We start from the raw sequence: 6,439 nt of genomic DNA, 5'->3' as shown, positions 1-6,439 counted from the left end.
TTTGAGATGGAGTCTCACTCTGTTGCCCAGGCTGGAGTGCAGTGGCACAATCTTGGCACACTGCAACCTCTGCCTCCCGGTTTCAAGCGATTCTCCTGCCTCAGCATCCCAAGTACCTGGGATTACAGGCGCCCACCACTATGCTCAGCTAATTTTTGTATTTTTAATAGAGACGAGGTTTCATCATGTTGGCCAGGCTGGACTTGAACTCCTGAGTTGAAAGCCATCCACCCACATTGGCCTCCCAAAGTGCTGAGATTATAGGTGGGAACCACTGCGCCCAGCGCAAACCTGGTTTCTTTACCTGTCAGGAAGGAGCTCAGGGCTGGGTGCGGTGACTCACACCTGTACTCCTAGCACTTTGGGAGGCCGAGGTGGGTGGATCACGAGGTCAGGAGTTTGAGACCAGCCTGGCCAATATGGTGAAACCCCGTCTGTACTAAAAAAGTAAAAAAATTAGCGAGGCGTGGTGGCGCTTGCCTGTAGTCCCAGCTACTCAGGAGGCTGAGGCAGGAGAATCGCTTGAACCCGGGAGGCAGAAGTTGCAGTGAGCTGAGATTGCACCACTGCACTCAACGGAGTGAGACTTCGTTTCAAAAAAAAAAAAAAAAAAAAAGAAGAAGCTTAGTTTAGTAACTCACTCAGGATGATTGTAACGTCATAGAATTTTAAAAGAATCAAAGAACTTAATTTTACACACAATTTGTATGTAATTTATTTTGGCCAGTCATGCTCAAATTTTCCCTTTCCTTACCCAAAATAAATTAAAAAAAAAAAAACAACCTATGGTTATTTTCATTTTGCAATAATTTTCCTGTTTACTGCAGTAGTTAGGAGGTAGGATGAAAATGGGGCATGTTAATGCAATTATTATGAAAAGCATGTCCATTTTAATCACAAATCACTAAACTTACAGGGAAGAATAGAGGTGGGAAATGAAGCAGAAAACTTAACTGGAATAAATGGGTGTTGTTTTAAGTTAGGATGAGCTAGTTAATTCTTATACAGCTATTTTTATTAATACATTTTCCTCTCATTTCCAGTTTGAACAGCACCAGTAGTTTAAAAGTATGAATTTGTAGCATCTTTTTGCTTAGGGAAAAATGGTTTCAAAATCAAATGTGAAGACCTAGCAGTAGGAGACTTTTTTGTGTCTAGTTTTCTCCTTGCCTTTCATATAAACTCACAAATGTTTGAATAAATGGCTACAGAATTAATGATTTTTAAATTGTGTATATATGTGTACATCATATTTTTATATGCATTCTACTTTACTGTAAAGACAATAACATAGCCTTTATTTCACATAGTTACATTTTTTAAGAATACCTAAAATCTACTGTTAGCAAAGTTCTGTATACAATACGTTGTCATTAACTACATTAACTATGTTATTAACTATAGTCATGCTGAACATCAGATCTCTAGCCTTATTCAACAGACATAATTGCAACTTTGTAGCCTTTGCTCTCTCCATCTTCCCGTTTCCCCCTTATAAATATTTTATTAGCTATCATTATAGATCCTAATAATGAATCCAATAAAATAAATTACTAAAAATAATATAAACTGATAGTAAAATAAATTATGTAAAAGGACAGAAGAAGTCAATGATACTTTTTGTCATTGCATTGGTGCTTTCCTCGTCAGTTTAGGAATCAGAGTAGAAATTGTTTGGCAGCTCTAGCAGTATCAGAACTCACTTTCCTGATCAAATACAAAGCAAAACAAAACGGACAAATATTTGAGAAAGTGGTTTCTTGCTATCTAATTCAGAAAATTCCATTCTGTGAGTGATTCCAAGAATCAATTTGGATATTCCTTTGATTAAATTTCAAGGAATATTTCTCTTAATTGAAAATTGTGTGACCTACATCAGAAACACATATGCAGTACTGTGCGTTTCACAGTGCAGTTTCACATCCAGTAACTCATTTGATTCTCACAGTATCCCCATAATGGTAGACAGGGCAGTAGAGATATACCTGTATCACAAAAGGAAAGAAGTGATGCAAGGTCATAGAGCTGGTAAACTGAAGAGTCAGGATTTGAATCCAAATCATCCGGCTCCAAATATTTCCAATATATTGTGTTACCTCTCCTCATTTAAAAAAAATACAATTATAATGGTGATAACTATTGAGGTAGTTCAAGCAATTTATCTAGGGGACTAAATTACTCAGATAATCGACTGGATATTTTTGGTTGCTTTGCAAATTGAGACACAACCTGAGTGTCACTGAGGATTTAAAAAAAAGAATAAAACTACATTTCCAAAAAATGATATTTTTATATCCCTTATTTCTCAAATCTGTACTCTAAGAAATGTATCTTGAGCCAAAAGTTCCCGAAGTATTTTTGTTGGAGAATATAATCTCCTCTCTGAACTACAGACTTCATTAATTCTCCATAGCTTGCCATATTTCCCATTGCTTTCCTTAGAATGAAAGAGTCTAGAGTTCTAGATTCTCCTCCCTAGTGATATATGAAGTCTACTTTAATGATATTAAAAAGTATATTAAACTGTACCTATTATCTCACAGGCAATCTTTCTAATTACCTGTGGTGAGCATATAAACATTACTAATATATCTAAATAGACGTATAAGATAGTCATGGTATTATTATATTAAATGTGAAATAAACCCTTCTAGAGATGCAGATTCCTTATCATATGAGATCAGTTTGTTAACTTGAGACCATTTGTCAGGGAAGTGTTCCATGGGTATACCTATTTGTGCTCCGGAGGTTCTGTAAATATTTATCAATTACCTTTTGAATTTTGCATAAATATACACAATGTTCTTTATTCACTGAAGAGTTGAACTGACATGGAAAATTTATTCAATCAAAATCTTTAAGTGGCTAGTCTTGGCACACCCTCATGGTCCCAGATGGTGCAGAAAACATTTGCCCACTCATAAACTTCCAGCAGTATGAAACTGTGCAACAAGTACAAGTGGGGATGTTGGATAAAACAGGATTCCTCTACAAGTCTGGGAGGCCATTCCCTGGCTCAGAGTCTGACACATAATGGATGCTGAAAAAATATTTGTTGAATAAATGAATGAATGATCCAGGAGCTGTTTTGAAGGCCTTATCTACTCCATTTCTCCATTAATTGTCTCTAACCCTCAACAACTTGTACTGTCACCAATGGAGAAAAATTTAGGGACCTCCTTCCCTAATAAATGTAAACAGCATACATATAATTATAATTTAGCTAAAAGCATTAATACAAATGGAAAGAGCAAATACAGGGGTTGATTGACAAAGTGACTAAAGCTGATATGAGCTCACCAAAAGGAGAGACAGAAGGTTGAACTGTGATGAGCTAGGACTGAAAGGCCCTGGATCAATGGATATTTAAACTAGTTGCTCAGTTCAATTTAGAAGAATTCAACAGATTCTGAGTGTTGGAAACTGGGACATAGTGTTAGGTCCTGGGATTACAAGGTGTTCGAAAGTCAGGAAACAGTGCATACTCACATTTAAACAGTATTTTAGTTACATTTTCAAATCTGCTTAGTATGTTTTTCCTCAGCCTCCAGAAAAGTTTCCAGAAGTTTAAATACCTCTAAATTTAAAGTAATGAGTTAATGTGAAAAAGTATAATAAATACACTGTGTTTTCCTCTGTTTTCAGATTTTTCTGACATTCTGTAGTATATGACAAATGGACATATAGCTTTGAACATACTGAAGACATTATTTGAAAATGTAACATTCTATTTAAAATAAGTTTAGCGTCTTTCCTAAGTTTTCAGATACACTAAACTAAGTTTATATAGACAGATTCCTCAGGAGCTCTAGTGAGAAGAGAAGGATATGGAAAAACTCATTATACAGATGAAGGATATGGAAAAAACTCATTATACAGATTAAGAGCCATAATAGAGACTATGTAAGGAACAGAAGAGGCCTGCTTCACAAGCGCAAGGTTATTGCTCTGTGGGAGGTAGTAGAGGGTCAGGAAAGTTCACATGTGTGGTGCTGTCTGAGCAGGGTTTTGGGAAATGAATGACATTTTCCAAGAGACAGGTGGGGAAGGAAGGTCAGCCAGAAGATGGGAATAACGCAAGAACATAATGCAGGGGATAGCATTATATGTTCAGAGGACTACATCCTGTTTAGTATTGCTCAGAGTTCAATGAGAGGCAGAGTTGTGGGTGAAGAAAAGTAGTCAGGAGTAATATCATGTAATATTTTATCTGCCTTCTTCATAAGTCTAATTTTAATTTTATCCTGCAGAATGGATAGGGGATCAGCAAATGATTTTAAGTAAAGGAAATAATTTGCTCAGAATTGTTGAGAAAAGACAGTAGTCTCCATGGTTCTCTCTTTCTCTCTTTCTTTCTTTCTTTTGAAAGAGGGTCTGTCTGTTGCCCAGGCTGGTATGCAGTGCTGCACTATGGCTCACTGCAGCCTTGACCTTCTGGGCTCAAGCAGCCCTCGCATCTCAGCCTCCTGAATAGCTGGACTACAGGTGCACACCACCACACCCAGGCTAGAGTGCAGAGGCATGACCCTGGCTCACTGCAGCCATGAATTTACAGGTTCAAGTGATCCTCCCACCTCAGCCTCCTGAGGAGCTAGGACTACAGGATACACTACCATGCCCATTTTGTTTTTTTTTTTCTTTGTGTAGAGATAGGGTGGGGGTAGGGGTGGGGATGGCGGGGGTGGGGGTGATGGATTGTCTATGTTGCTCAGGCTGGTCTTGAACTTCTACTGTCCTCCTGCCTTGCCTCCCAAAGTGCTGGGATTACAAGCATGAGCCACCATGCCCGGTCCCCATTTTCCTTTTTAATATTAGTGTTCTTACCAGGTAACATTAGCAGAAATGAAATAATTGAGTTTCACACGGTTTCTCTCTCCCTCTGGGAGAGAAACTAGATTAACAGTCAAAAATCCAGAAGGCAAGCAATTTGAAGGGAAAACTAAGGATAATCAAGAATTGACTGTACACTTTTTGTAACTGTTGAATTATTTACCCTCTTTAACTCCTCCGGAGCCAATGTAGTCTGGATAGTAGAAAGGACCTTAGCCAAGAAACCAGGAACAGCCTCTCTGGATCTTTTTCTGCAATTGTGTGTTTCCAGAAAAATTGCTTCTTTGAGTTTCTTTTCTGATCAGGAAAATGAGGAAGGTTTCTGATCAGGAAAATGAGGAAGTTTGATTATGTCAAGGCTTTTCAAGTTCGACTTTTATCACATTCACGTAAGGTGGTTCCAAAATATACAGATTCCCAGATCTGACTGGAGGACAGTGTAGAGGTTGGGCTGAGGTCTCTGAGGACTCAGACTGGGCGTAAAACTGTAATGTCCTGTCCTGCCACTTATTAACTGGGTGACCTAGAGTAAGTTACTTCATGACTTGTATTTTTCTCAAAGGTAAAGCAGGGATGACAGTATCTCTACTTCATATGTCCCCGGAAGGCTAAAATGATAGAATGCTTTTTAAATAGCAAGTATATTGCCTGTCACATATTAATCATTCAACAGATGTTATATGTTATTTGTATAGTCCACAGTATTCATGTATGTGTGTGTGTGCGCGCGCTCGTGTGTGCGTATTTGGTGCAAGGTAGACGCTCCATAAGTATCTGTTGCGTAAATAAAAGTTTGCGTTTTTTTTTTTTGGTTTATTTTTATTTTTATTTTTTAAGCAACTTCTTTTGTTCTCAGATCTCAAATTATTAGCCCAGGAATTACTTCCCCAAGAAAGGTAAAGCTAGTTTGAGAGAACTGCTTAAATGTGGCGCTCAATCTGAGACTGAGAGCCTCATGATAATTAAAAAATAATTTAAAGATGAAAGTCCTTCTAGAGTGGGCGAGCTGAGAACGGAAGGGAATGAGCCTCAGAGACTGTTAGCCGGATCCAGCCGGCCACTACGTAATCCACTCCAGTGACTCTCACCTAGGTGCGCATCTCCATTTTATCTCACAAGATGCCGTGAAATTCTCAAAGTCATTGTAATTACAATTGATTTTGAATCACAAAAAAGCAGTATTCTATTTTCCGTGTTGTTGACCAAGCAGAAAACAGAACAACGTAACTTTTAAAACGCTTGAAAATCAGGGCTATGAAAAATAGAAAGAGAACTTCTATTCGCCATGAACTCGCTGATGCAAACAATCCACGCACCCTGAACCGTGTGTTTTTCTGGGTGGTGGTGGTCCCTCGCCAAATGTCAGCGTTTGGTTCTCGGCTTCTGTAGCGAGAGGAGTTACAGTTTGGTACCGGCAGGGAGGAAATTGCCTCGCAATCTCTGGAGGTGGCCTCCTAGAAAGATCGTTGGGAGGGGAGGAGTCCCGATTGTCCTGGAAGAAAAGCATGGCCCCATCCGGGAAGTCACAGCTTGCCGGGAGCCCGGGGCTGGCGGCTCTGGGTCCTGGAAGTGGCAGACGGCGGAGCAGCCGGCCTCGTAGCCGGGGCCT

The 6,439-nt window shown here is 39.1% G+C and overlaps 1 long non-coding RNA gene across 1 annotated transcript in view; it reads right to left on the bottom strand.

The window, feature by feature from the left end:
• Nucleotides 1–6,439, bottom strand: part of LOC105550427 — a 32,600-nt gene that overhangs the window by 25,224 nt on the left and 937 nt on the right. The gene's annotated exons all lie outside the window — the stretch shown is intronic.

Source organism: Mandrillus leucophaeus, unplaced genomic scaffold (assembly GCF_000951045.1).
Source record: "Mandrillus leucophaeus isolate KB7577 unplaced genomic scaffold, Mleu.le_1.0 Scaffold113, whole genome shotgun sequence".
Lineage (NCBI taxonomy): Eukaryota > Metazoa > Chordata > Mammalia > Primates > Cercopithecidae > Mandrillus > Mandrillus leucophaeus.
The sequence above is the reverse complement of the archived record's forward strand: the minus strand, read 5'-3'. Positions and strand labels throughout refer to the sequence as shown.